This window comes from Octopus sinensis, linkage group LG13 (genome assembly GCF_006345805.1).
Source record: "Octopus sinensis linkage group LG13, ASM634580v1, whole genome shotgun sequence".
Lineage (NCBI taxonomy): Eukaryota > Metazoa > Mollusca > Cephalopoda > Octopoda > Octopodidae > Octopus > Octopus sinensis.
Window position 1 is genome coordinate 8194872 of NC_043009.1, and position 15055 is coordinate 8209926.

Here is a 15055-nt window from a genome sequence, read left to right on the forward strand (position 1 = left end):
AAAAAAACAACAAAATTAAATAAGATAAAATATAAGAAGCAATAAAAAGCACTTTTTGTGGCAAATGATGTTTTTTGGGGTTTTTTTTCACTACAGAATTTTTTTTTTATAGGATATTCTGAAATATCTCTAAAATAATAATAACACAAAGTAAAGTTTTAATCATGCGTATATTATCACTACCACCACTTTCACCACCACCACCACCACTACCATCATTTTTATCATCATCATCATCATCATCGTTACGTCTGCTTTTCCATTATTGTGGCTTGGGTTAGACAGGTTGTCACAGTTTGAGTCGGCTTTCATTCAGAACTGCTCCCCTCCCAGACAGGTTGGGGGCCAGGCATTGCTCTTGGGTATGAAACCTTTTTAACACAGCCATTTTGGTGCCACCATTTTGGCGCCACTGATTTGACACTGACTTATTTGACAGCAGACGTTTTAATGTTTCTCACATTTTGTCACTCATCTGTTACTTGTTTCAGTCACTGGACTGTGGCCATGCTGGGGCAATGTCTTGAACTTTTCACCAAATGAATCAACCCCAATACTTTTTTTTTTAAAACCCTGGTACTTACTATGTCAGTCTCTTTTGCTGAACTGCTAAGTTACAAGGATGTAAACACAGCAACATCAGTTGTTAAGCAGTGGTGGTGGACAAACACAAAGGCACATACACACACATAACTATATATATATATATATATATATATATATATTTACGACAGGCTTCTTTCAGTTTCCATCTACGAAATCCACTTACAAGGCTTTCATTGGCTTGAGGCTATAGTAGAAGACACTTGCCCAAGGTGCCACACAGTGGGATTGAACTCCAAATCATGTGGTAAGAAGGCAAGCATCTTACTACACGGCCACACCTGTGTAATGTCTCTCTCTTACTTTCTCTATGTGTATGTGTATATTTCTGCACAAACATGCATGTTGTATGTGTGTGTGTGTATGTACATGCATGCGTGTTTGCTTTCAGCATCAAAACAGGTTGAATGTCCAGCCAGCTGTGCTCAATCATCAGTGTCTAAACATCTGTCCCTTGCTTTCTTGTTCTGATCGCTCTTAAGTTCCATTTTTGGCATAGTTTCTATGGGTGGGTACCCTTCATTTTGCCAGCTATTTTACAGAGTGTAACTCAATGCATTTCATTGTGCCCTCAACCCTAGAGAGGTTCCCATATCACCACCTAAGGCTAAATTGTCCTCTCTAAGCTACATTCTCAATGTACATTCACAAACCATTCTAGTGCTGAGTGGATTTTATTGTTTTATCTGTCTTCTTCCCATTCTTCTCTTCTGGCCCTCAGTTGGTTACAACAATGAGTGTTCCAGTTGTTCTGATCAATGGAAAGCTAGCACATGAAATTAACTTGCAAATGGCTGAGCACTTCCCAGACACACATACCCTTCACAGACCAGACACACATACCTTTCACAGACACGTGTACTGTAATTCTCAGAGAGATTCAGCATGACACAGAATGTTACAAGGTTGGCCCTTTGTATTATAAGTACAACTAATTTTTGCCATTTGAGTGGACTGGAGCAAGCACACAGTTGGGTATCAAACTGGTGACACTGTCAGGAATTAAACTCACCACCTTACAATCAGGGCCAGATTAAGACCCATCAAGGCCCTAAGCACTTAAGAGATTTTGGTGCCCCAATAAAAGATTATGTAATTCAAAGTATAAACAGTAACAAACTGTACAATGAATTTCTGTCTTTCAAAACAAAACAAAACAGCAAGAGGGAACATAATGTTTACTTATGTATACTTCCACTTTATATATATTGGAAAAGTTTCCGCCTACTTTTTTGAATTGCAAAGTATTTGATCAGATCCTCAAAATTAATCTTAGCTAACACATCTGCATCTAAACTTAGTAGAGATAAAGGCATCCCGAATATTATTTTAGCAAATTTAAAGTGATTTCTTTTGTGCCATAAACCATTTACCATTTCTGTGGTGCCCCCTCCTTCCTTTGATGCCCTAAGCACGTGCTTACTTTGCTTAATGGTTAATCCAATGCTGCTTACAATCATGAACTGGATACCCTAACCATTAAGCCGTGTACATTCACTACCCACCCCCATTATAAGCTAAAGAATCCTCTCAAATATCTCTTAACCTAGACCTATAACCATGTATTATTATTAGGCAACCAAATTCGTGTAGCTTTATATCGATATTTTTTCTTAGATTCGGATAGTGAGTTTTTAAAGAAGCATCTCAGTTGCTATTTCACTCTTCCTATTTTCCATTTGATTCTGTGATGTTGCATGGCTGTCAATCAAATAATTCATCTCCTTCTTTTGGCTTTGTATTCTAAATTTTCATATTATAAACCGGAGAGGCAGCCTGTTTGAAATTGTTTGTAAGAAATATAGATTTCTCTTTTATTTTCTACTTTTAATTTTTTTTTCCAGTAGCATGTTCCTAGTTTTTTTTCTATTTTTTCTTTTTGTGTGTATGTGTTTTTTTTTCTTACCTGTATATAAAGTGCTTTGGGTATTTTAACTGTTAGTTATTCTGATCTTTGATGTGACCCTGTATAGAAACAGTTGTGCTACTGTAAGGATCCATTGCTTTGATAAAAGTATACACACACACATGTAAATGTGTATATACATGTGTGCATGTTTATATATATGTATATATATATATATATATATATATATATATATATATATATGTATATATATGTATATATATTTATTTGTAAAAAGTTAATAGTAATCCTTATATTGTTATATATATATACATATATGAATGTGTGTGTATGTATATATATATATATACATATATTTATGTATATATATATATATATTATATATATATATATATAATATATATATATATACATATATTTATATATATATATATATATGTATATATATTTATTTGTAAAAAGTTAATAGTAATCCTTATATTGTTATATATATATACATATATGAATGTGTGTGTATGTATATATATATATATACATATATTTATGTATATATATATATACATATATTTATGTATATATATATATATATACATATATATATATATACATATATTTATATATATAATATATATATATACATACATGTATGCAAACGCATATATTTCTTCTCTACTTTCCATTTGCAGTAACAGAGAGAGAAAATCGGAAAAGAACCATGCATGTTAGTATTAGCTTTCAGGATTTAAGAACCATTCACAGGAACAAGAATCTCCAGTGTTATTATCTCTGATAGTGCCACCGGAGTTGTTCACAGAGTTGTTACCATTCCATTCTTCTCTGCTGCAATTCATGCATAATATTCATAACAGAAATGTCTGGCAGATGTTAGCCACGTAAACACACCAAAATGTTCAAATTTTAATGGAACAGTGAACGGGAGTGATGGGGGGGGGGAGTTTAAGGGATTCTCATATTTTAATTTCATGCCTTGCAGACTATTTCTCTTCATTTAATTCTTTATCATCGCATTTATCACTTATCTTTGGTGACTTTCTGTGTATTTCTCTTTTTTTTTTGTTTGTATTTATATATTTCTCATTCTCATAAATTTAATTCATTTTCTCTCTCTTTCTCTCTCTCTCTTTTTTCCTTTCTTCTTGTCTGCTTTTTCTTTACCCTCTTAGTTTTCTACATAACTCTGTCTACTTGTTTCTCTCTGTCTCTCTTTTTCTGTCTGTCTCTTTCTTTCTTTCTGTCTGCCTGTCAGTCTGTCAGTTTGTCTGTCAGTCTGTCTGTCTGTCTGTCTCTCTCTTTCTCTCTCTCTCTCTCTCTCATTATCCTCCTCAATTTTCCTTTTAAAATACCAGCAAGCTTCTAATCACATAGACACAATTGTACACGTGCACACACGCACACACACACACACTATCTTTTTCTCACCACCCACCTCTTTCTACTCCCACACCTTGTCTTCCTCTAACCTGCACCTTATTCCTCCCGGTTAGACTTCTCTTTTCTCTTACCCTTCCCTCATAAAAATTGTATCGCTTTTGAGATGAGGTGGAACTGTTATTTGGTAGGATATATGGATCATTAATTCACCCCTTTTCCACTCTACCCAAATTCCATCGGTCTGATAAAAAACCATCGTGTCCCTTTGGTACACAAAAGAGAACTGGATGACAGTATCTATTCTAGTTAGATTCTTGTTTCTTTTAGACCTTAAATCATGACCAGAATAACTTAAGCCCTTTTGATTTTTTTTGCTACTGTTTAGCTGTCGGTCAGAACTGGTTGAACAAACCTATGGCATATAGTGAGTTAGTTAGCAAGTGAACCACCCACCCTCCAAACCACACACACACACACTCACACGGTACATTATGATTTTGATTGAGGACTAAGGATCTTAACATGCAGTATTATCTCTCTGTTTTTTTTTTTTTAGTAACTACCTGGGCTTGTCCATTTTCTTTTTTTTCCCCTGCAGCCCATTCTGATTTTGTCTGCCAATTAATGCATTCAGTCGAAGGTAAAACTTGACTAAGCTAAAAGCAATCCAATTATGTACATCTGATCTTTTTTTTTTTTCGTTAAAACAGTAGGGTATATGATTTGAGAGAAATTAGGCTGCTATTACTAGTAGATCAAGCGTTTTAGTTTAGCAGTGGCAAGCAAGGTGGTCTCATTTGGAACATGACGGTAGTTGTTCTACAATTACCGTGAGAGCTGTACATCTCTCAGTGTTTGGAACTGATGCTGCTATTTTAAGCATTTTTTTTGTTTTTGTTTTATCAAAGGAATTCCAGCAATAGCTCTCTGATCTAAAACACAGATCAGATAATTATAACTGGAATGCTTTTGATCATGTCTACTCGATTATGGGTCTGCATAACCAGAGTCAATACGGGGACTACACAACAATAATAACCACCCCGCACCCACACACAAAGGTTTATAGTAAATTACCTTTTCTCTTTTACTTGTTTTAGTCATTAGACTGCAGCCATGCTGGGGCACCACCTTGAGGAATTTTTAGTTGAACAAATCGATTCCAGTACTTATTGTCTTTTTTTTTTTAGAAGTTTGGTACTTATTCTGTTATTCTCTTTTGCCAACTGCTAAGTTACGGGGATGTTAACAAACCAGCACCAGTTGTCAAGTAGTGGTGGTGGGGATAAACACAGACACAAAGACATGCACACACACACATTTATAAATGAGGGGCTTCTTTCAGTTTCCAAATCCACTCACAAGACTTTGGCTTGAGGCTATAGTAAAAGACACTTGCCCAAGGTGCCATGCAGTGGGATTGAACCTGGAACCATATGGTCGGGAAGCAAACTTCTTACCACACACTTATGCCTGCACCAAATTATATGTAAATGCACCTTGACATTTTTTGTTTTTTTTAACAAAAAAAAACAAACTAAATAATTGTATTATAGACCTCAGTTTCTTGGATTCTAGATCTTACCCTAACAATATTCTTTAATTTCTTTTTACTTTACTGCTATCAGAATATGTTGGTAGCAGATGGATTTGCTGACAAGTGGAATATGTAAGAAATAAAAGAACTGACACTCCAATGTTGGGAAAGGTATAATAGCTAAGATGATACACATGCTCACCTGTTCTGCCAAACCTTTCAGTGATAATAGCTTCCTTTCTGCCCCTTTCTATGTGACACTGGTCACTCATAACCTCATCCTAGTTCTCTCCAGTGGCAACTGGTGTGCTCAGCTACTAACCTAGGCTCTGCTACTCATCAAACTGTTAAAATATTGGTCACTGACAGGTTTATGATTGAACCTGTGGCAGTGGAGTCCTCCAGCATTCTCGGGGCTCCTGTACCATATCCCTGCCCACTGCTGTCGGGGCAGAGATGGCTGTCTGTAAGTATGAGCCCTGTGGGTAAAAGTGGTTGTTCTAGCACATCTCTTGCCATCCTCGAAGGCAATGCCTTTTCCATTTTGTCTGCTGGGACCACAAGACAGTCTGATTCATAGGAAATTGTACATTCCACTCCTTCATGTAAAGTTACTCCTCTTTACTCTTTTATTTGTTTCAGTCATTTGACTGTGGCTATGCTGGAGCACCACCTTGAAGTGTTTTAGTCAAACAAATAAACCTCAAGACTTATTTTTTAAAACCTAGTATTAATTTTATTGCTCTTTTTTGCCAAACCACTAAGTTATGGGGACGTAAACACACCAACAGGCTATAGTAGAAGACATTTGCCCAAAGAACCACATTGTGGGACTGAACCTGGAACCATGTGGTTGGGAAGCAAGCTTCTTACCACAAAGCCACACCTGCATCTATATACATGTATTTCTCAATAACAACATACATATCTCTCTGCAGATCTGGATGCTAGTCAGTATGGACGTGACCCCAAAGGTACCAAGCTGCAACCCCCACCCTACATACTTTGTCTTGCTCAATGCATCTTCTTGTTACCACTTTGATTTCTGTGCTGCCTACCATTATTATAATACTAATAATAATAATTGTTTCTAAATAATAATAGAAGTAATGATTTCAAGTTTTGGCACAAGGCCAGCCATTTTTTGAGGTGGGGCTAAATTGATTACATTGACCCCAGTGTTCAACTGGTTCTTATTTTACCGTTCCTGAAAGGATGAAAGACAAAAATCATCTCAGCAGAATAATAATTATTATTTCTAACAATAATTAGGGCCAGCACTTTTGAGGACCGGGGGTAGCCATTTGTATCATCCCTGTGCTTGCCTGGCATATTATTTTATCAATCTCAGAAGGATTGACAATAATAAAATTTAAAAGAATTAACTTCACATAATTTAAGATGAATGTACTATAAAGGCACGTTCAGGATATAATGAGTATAGATGTTGATTCTAGCTATAATTCCTGATTAAATGAGCTCATGCAGTCACAGTTATGAACATGTATACATGAGAGGGTGAGATAATTGATAAAGGATCTAAGCTTGTGGAGTTAGGGAACATTGCGTGAATATATATATAGTGTAGTACATCAATAAACTACCAGGTAGAGATGTTGCTGCTGCTTTTGATGATGATGATAATGATTTCACATTTGCAATTACTTAGATCTTTATAGGGTTGCTTGACCAACTACAAGCAGCATCCAAATTTCTTTCGACTCCTACTTGGACACAATAATTCCAGACCTTTTAATATTTGGAGTGTGCTTTCAAGTAGATAAAAACACTTTGATGCACTTGGTACATAGTCTAAAGGAGGGATTCTCAACTAGGGTCTATATAAGATTTTTTGGTATCCACGGATGCAATATAGTAAATCAGGGGTCCACAATAATTTTTCAGGGGCCATGAAAAAACTGTGCTTCAGAACAGTAAAATTTATGAACAATGAATTGTTTATATGTCCACAGTAAAGAAAATATTTTAACAATTTTTATACAGATCTTAATAACATCTAATTATTAAAATACTACAGGATTTTTTAACCATTGAATGGCAATAGGGGTCCACTCATGTAAAATAGGAATCAAAGAGGTCCATAGGTAAAAAATGGTTAAGAATCCCTGGACTAAAGAAATGTATTTAAAAAAGGTTGTGTATTGGTGCAGCCATTGTTGTGTGGTTAAGGAACTCACTTTGCAACCATGTGGTTTAGTATCCCAGCCCACTGTGCAGCACCTTGGGTGTCTTCTATTATAGCCTCAGAATGATCAAAACCTTGTGAGTGAGTCTGGAAGATGAAACTATACGTATGGGTTTGTCTACTGCCACTACTTGATAGCTGGTGTTGGTTTGTTTACGTCCCCATAGTTTTGCAGCTCAGCATAAGTGAACAATGGAGTAAGTATCAAACTTCAAAACATAAGTACTGGGGTTGATTTGTTTGACTAAACTGTCAGACAGTGACCCAGCATGGCTGGAGTCCAGTGATTGAAACAAGTAAAAGATAAATGTTTTAGTCTACAAATATAAATATAATGTAAACCACAAAATATTATTAAGTCCTTTTTCAATAAACAATGCATATTTATCATGACTTATCTTTTACATGTCTCAGTTAATAAATAGACTGTGGCCATGCTGGGGCACCATCTTGGTGAATTTGATTTAGTTGAATGTTTCGACCCCAGTACTTACATTTTTTAAAGCTTGGTACTTATTCTGTCGGTCTCTTTTGCCAAACTGCTAAGTTACAGGAATGTAAACAAACCAACACCGGTTGTGAAGCAGTGGTGGAGGCAAACACACACACATGAGGGAGTGCTGGAAAGTTCCTGGCTTTGGATAAAAGAAAATACAGGAGGATCATTTAATTATGATTTTATCCAACATACACCCCTCTCAGATTCACACACTTATTTCAGCAGTCCTTCAGTTTTTCTAAGCCTTGTAAAAGAACTTGGAAGATTGGGCTTCCAACCAGACCTTTCGTGACACCCTTAAAATTAGGAACTTTTCAGCACCCCTTCATGTATACATCTGTGTGTGTGTGTGTGTGTGTGTGTGTGTGTGTGTGTATACATATATGTAACAGCATTTTTCAGTTTCTGTGTACCAAATACATTCACAAGACTTTGGTCAGCCCAAGGCTATATTAGTAGAAGACACTTGCCGAAGGTGCCATTGCAGAACCATGTAGTTGGGAAGCAAGCTTTTACCACACAGCCATGCCTACACCTATTTTTAGAATTTCAGTTTGCATCCGTTTTCTTGATTAAATACAGTTTTGGTATTTCTGCAGCATTCATAGTTAACATCATGTGTTATATCTGTGTGCATAGGCATAACATATGATGTTTGGGGATCACTCGTTTTAATGTTTTAGAAAAGGAAGGCTATATTTGATCATTGGGACCAGTGGTTCTCAACCCCCTTTTTTTTTATCTATAGACTGCTTTGTTTACTATTTTATTCTGGTGGACCCCCCCCCCCCACCATAGCCATTTGATGTTTAAAAACTAATTTTTTTGGTACTTTTTTTCAAAATTCCTATTCTGTTATTCACACAATAACATATGTAAATTGAATCATGTAAAATGTTAGAGAATGAAACCTAAAATTTTCTTGCAATGCATGTATTTAAACCAAAATTTTTCATGGGCCTAAAATACTACTGTCGATCTCCAACTTACTATTTTGCTAGCATGGACCCCTAAAAATCTTATATCGACCCCAATTGAGAACCACTGATATAGACTAAGGAGGAAAAGAGAAAGATTACCAGTAATATATTTCATATATTTGAAGCATATTTCTGCAATCACTTAGATCTTTTGAAGGGATGGCTATGTTTGGAATACTGTTGTTCATAGGTCAGACCTGGGGCTAAACAACAATTTGGGTTTTCAGCTTCGGCATTTCTAAAAATATCATCTTGTATCCTTTTCGTAAAATATGTAGTCAGGTGTGTGCAAATCGTGTGGTAAGATTTAATAAGTGAAACCTGTTATTCAAGTTCAGTTCCTGAATGAGCCATTTCACTTCATTTCAACCCTCAGACTACAGCAGTTTTACAACTATAGGGAGCAGTCAAGAGAGAGAGAGAGAGAGTTTGATTGTAACCATGAGGTTGACTGGTCTTTGTTTCACTACATTAGCACAAATTTTTTAATTGCTATCCCTATCTCCCATTGGGTTTGATATCAGACTCAGTATCATTTCCACAACTGGTTAGTGTATCACACTACTAGCTCAAGTAAAATGAGTTTAAATTCACTACAGGGGTATCATTATATTTTATTATAATTGTACTCACCATCTAAGATACTTTATAGGTATATTAAATTGGTACTTTACTTTATCTATCCTGGAACAATGAAAGGTAATGTTGGCCTCGGTAAAGAATTGAACATGGAATGTAAAGGAGTTTAAACATGAAATATAAAATGTTAAGGTAAAATACTGCATATATTTTGTCTGCTTCTTTTTAATGATCCTACCAATCTGTTACCTATGTCTCTCTTTACACAATGCTTTATTCAACATGCTTTCATTCACCTTTGTCTCTGTTGTTGATAGCACTGTGTAACACAAGTTTTGTCCTTGGGTAGTAACTAATTTCCTATTTGATTACCCCTAAAAAGTGTGAAAACTGGCTATTCCCTTAAAACTTTGCTTTTGTTACATTTGAGCGTAGCTGATGCCAGTGCCGTCTGACAGGCTCCCGTGCTGGTGGCATGTAAAATCATCCACTACACTCTTGGAGTGGTTGGCATTAGGAAGGGCATCCAACTGTAGAAACCTAGCCAAATCAGATTTGAGCTTAGTGTAGCCTCCCGGCTTGCCAGTTCTCAGTTAAACCATCCAAACCATGCCAGCATGGAAAACAGATGTTAAATGATGATGATGATTAAAATGACAAAGAAACCCTCTCAGCACATGACTATGATGCTCTCCACTACTCCTGCTTATGGTCAGAGATGCACATATTGTCAGCCACTAAGAGACATACTCAAGTGGTTAAGATCAAGCAACTGATAAGCAAATCTGTGATATTGAGCAGAATATTTGCTATAATGATATTTCTGCTTCAGCAACTCAATGCTGAATCTGTCTTAAATGTAATGGAAAATAGGTAAGTTTCAAAACATTGACGTTCAGTTGACGAAAGCAAAGTTTGAAGAGAATAGTAGTCATTTCCTTTGATTTCTAGACGGAAGCAAATACAAAATAACACTTACTGATCAAAGACAAAAACAAAATTGTCACAAAGTATTGTGTATCTGGCACCAGAATGTCTGGGAAAGATAATAGTGTTAGACTGACATACCATCCCAGAATAAAAATCCTCTCATCTTAATGTTACAGAAACAGGAATAAAGTAGTGGACTTAAAATACCCTTTTAAGGCATAAGAGATAATTCTTTCTGTCTCTATGACTGTCTGTATCTCTCTGTCTCTTTTTCTTTTCCTTTATACATTGACTTGACTTAGTTTATGATGATTAAAAGCAAATGTTAATTATTTCTATTTAATCATTTACAATTCAGAATGAAGAGTTTTTTTTTTACCTCTTTTAAATGATCTAAGTTTAAACAAAAATTTTAATTAGCATTGTGCAATTATTGACAGTATTAATAAAGCCACAACAATGAATGTCACTTAATTTTAGTACATTTAGAAAAAAGTAGTTTAATTTTCATATTCAATATTTCACTTTAAATAATACAAACTCTTAATAATCATTTGATTAGGTCATTTAAAGATCTTTTGTCATGAGTAAACAAAAGCTTATCAGAAATGCAATGGAGACATTGTCCAGTTGTATAACAAAAATAGAATGACATTTTAAGCCACAGCTGCTAAAGTTGCTTCCTCAGTAACCGAGCCCACCATGCTGTGAACATTTGCAATGAAGCTGGTGGCTGTTCTGATCATTGTTGACCAAGGGCAGCTGTGTAGTACTGCTGAAAGGATGGACTCACTGCTGGCCTATGAAGAACAGGGAAATAACCACTGTTGACATTTTGAATGCTATTCAACAGAAATACCACGTACACTACCATTAAAAATTGGTTTAACTCTTTTGCATTTAAACCAGACATATTTGATCCAGATATTCTACCGTTTTATATTCAAACTGGCCAGATCTAGGCTCTCACAACTATCCTACAATGCCATGCGAAGAAATATACAATCACATCATCAACAGCTCAGAATGTGAATAAGTAAGCATTTACATTTGACAGTGTGATCTGAGTGCTAAAGGGTTAAGCATTTGGGGATTGTGGAACATGTACAGGAAAAAGAAAAAAGAAAAAAACGGGGCACAGTGCATCAAGCATAACCAGCCAACTCTCTAGGGAATTCAAAGCTGGAATGAAATACAACAGGGAGATGTTCTAGTGCAGCTATTGTTTGTTGTTCTAGTAAACTACTTCAGAAAGGAAATGATTAGAGATGGAAGAGAAGGAATTAAATGGACCTATAGAAAGTGTTTTAATAGATTTAGGCATGGCTGTGTGGTAAGAAGTTTGCTTCCCAACCTCAAGGTTTCAGGTTCAGTTCCATTGTGTGACACTTTGGATGTCTTCTACTATACTACTATACACCTAGGTTGACTAAAGTCTTGTGAAAGAATTTGGAAGATGGAAACTGAAAGAAGCCTGTTGTATGCACATGGGCATGCATGTGTGTGTGTCTTTGTGTTTGTCCCCCATCACTGCATGAAAACTGGTGTTGGTTTGTTTACATCCCCATAACTTAATGATTCAGCAATAAAAGACTGATAAAGTTATTCCCAGACTTAAAAAAAAAAATTCTTAAAAACTTATGTACTGTGTTTGATTTGTTTGACAAAACCCTTCAAAGCGGTGCCCCAGCTTGGCTGCATTCCAGTGACTGAAACAAGTAAGAGATAAAAGATATGCTGATGGTATTGTTTTGCTTCGTAATGAAATCAACTATATGAAGAATGACATACAAGCGTGATGAAGTAGGCTTAAGATCTACACACCAATAAAACTGAAATTATAAAGACAGAGTAAGCAGATGAAAGAAGTGTATCATTGAACGAGTACATTCTGGAAGTTTAGATATCATGAAAGTGATGGATCTTTAGAAAGTTAATATAATGAAAAATTTAAGAAGACAAATCTAGCCATAGAAATTCTTTGAGATGTGTGGAAATCGCAAAGATTAGAAATTCATATGAAAATTAAAATGTATACATCACAAGTGAGAAGTGTTTTTAGTGTGTGGGAGAGCCACGGCATAACAATCAAGCTAAAGCTAATCATCTTAAAGTCTTTGAAATTAAAGCATTATGAAGAATCTTGGAGATCAAATGCCAGAGTTTTTGTGAGAAATGAGATGGTTCGAGATATAATAAAAGTACCATATATAGATGAAGAAATAATGAAGATGGTAATGGTCGGGCCATGTGTTTCGGTCTCAGGTAGTTAAAATGAGATAGTTCAAGATACCTAATTCTTTACTACCCACAAGGGGCTAAACACAGAGAGGACAAACAAGGACGGACAAACGGATTAAGTCGATTATATCGACCCCAGTGCGTAACTGGTACTTAATTTATCGACCCCGAAAGGATGAAAGGCAAAGTTGACCTCGGTAGTTCAAGATAGTTCAAGATAGGAAGACCTAGGCCCACTGGGGACGAGAAAAATGCAGAGAGAAAGAAGAGATCGTGAAGGAGCATAGGCTGAAACAGACGTAGAGAGAAAAAATGAGGTTGGTGAGAATATGTGACCTTTTACATCAAATAGCATTGGAGGCAGTAACAGTAATAGGCATTTACCAGTAGAGTCGCATCTTCAAGCATACTCATAGATATCTATGTATGTGTGTGTATGCATATCTTCAGAGCAGATTCATCATAGAAAGTCTAATTAGCTGCAGTATTTGTCCTGAGATAATATCACTTATAGACATATAGTGCTAGATAACACAAAAATATAACAGCAGCAGCCGAAAATTGTCCAACAGTATTCATGACATGGATACTGTTAATTAGGAATTCTACAATGTATCTGCTTTACGTATTATACACTGCTTGCCACTTTAAACTAATACTGTTTCTGGTGCACATAACAAATATGTTTATATATCTTTCTGGAGAAGAGCGTAGGCTCGAAATGTAAAAGACTTTTTCTATTCCTGAGCGTTATACTAATATATCTGCTTGTTCTGTACACCACCTGTTTTCGTCTTTTGTTTTTTTTGTGAACTCTCCCTATATATATATATATATATATAAATAGATAGATAGATAGATAGGCATAGGAGTGGCTGTGTGGTAAGTTGCTTGCTTACCAACTACATGGTTCCAGGTTCAGTCTCACTGCGTTGTACCTTGGGCAAGTGTCTTCTACTATAGCTTCGGGCTGACCAAAGCCTTGTGAGTGGATTTGGTACACAGAAACTGAAAGAAGTCTGTTGTATATATGTATATATATGTATGTGTGTGTATATGTTTGTGTGTCTGTGTTTGTGCCCCCAACATCACTTGACAACCCATGCTGGTGGGTTTACGTCTCCTGGAACTTAGCGGTTTGGCAAAAGAGACTGATAGAATAAGTACTAGGCTTACAAAGAATAAGTCCTGGGGTTGATTTTCTCGACTAAAGGCGGTGCTCCAGCATGGCCACAGTCAGAAGACTGAAACAAGTAAAAGAGTAAAGAGTATAGTCATGGCCAGTCTTTGGGGTTACCAAGGGTTTCACATCCATAAACCACTTATCCTTACAGTGTCTCTTCAAACGCTAATGGCCTGGCTATTTGCGTCTAATAACTATCTGATTACTCTATTGTCCTATAACTTAGTGTGTGCTTCTCTTTCGGATTTATGATTTACTGATGATCCATGTATATATATATATATATAATTTAATGTGCGCTCTGTATGCAGGCATGAATTAGTTCATCACAGTCTAATGAGTCTGAGGCCTACATCAGGCACCAGTGTTCTTTTTGGCTTGGTTTCTAGGTCTGGGTGCTTATTGTAGTGTCAACCATTTTACAGAGTGCAGTGGGTACCTTTTTTTTTTATAGCATGAACACTTGTGAGATCACTTCGCAAATTGCTAGACTAATGGCCTAAAGTGGGCCTTGTAACTGAAGAACACTAGAAGAGAGAGATAGTGCTATGGTTCCAGGCAGGTCGATGAAGGAAGGTAAACTGAGATGAGTGTTTTGAGATGGACATGGCGGGGAACTGGGGAAAGAGAATGGATTAGTGTCAGGGGTCATTGAGAAAGGGAGGGACAGAGTGAAAAGGTGATATGGTGGTGGAGGGAGGGGTCCAGTGTTATCCTACATTATTGTGAGGGTTAGAGTATTCAGCTTACAATCGCCAGGTTGTGAGTTTGATTCCTGGCAGTGTGTTGTGTCCTTGAGCAAGACACTTTATTTCACATTACTCCAGTCCACTCAGCTGGCAAAAGGAGCTGTACCTGTATTTCGAAGGGCCGGCCTTGTCACATTTTGTGTCACGCAGAATTTCCCTGAGAAATATGTAAAGGATGCGTGCATTTGTGGAGTACTCGGCCACTTGCACATTAATTTCATGAGCAGGCTGTTCTGCTGATCAGATCAATTGGAACCCTTATCATTGTAAACTGATGGAGTACCAGTAA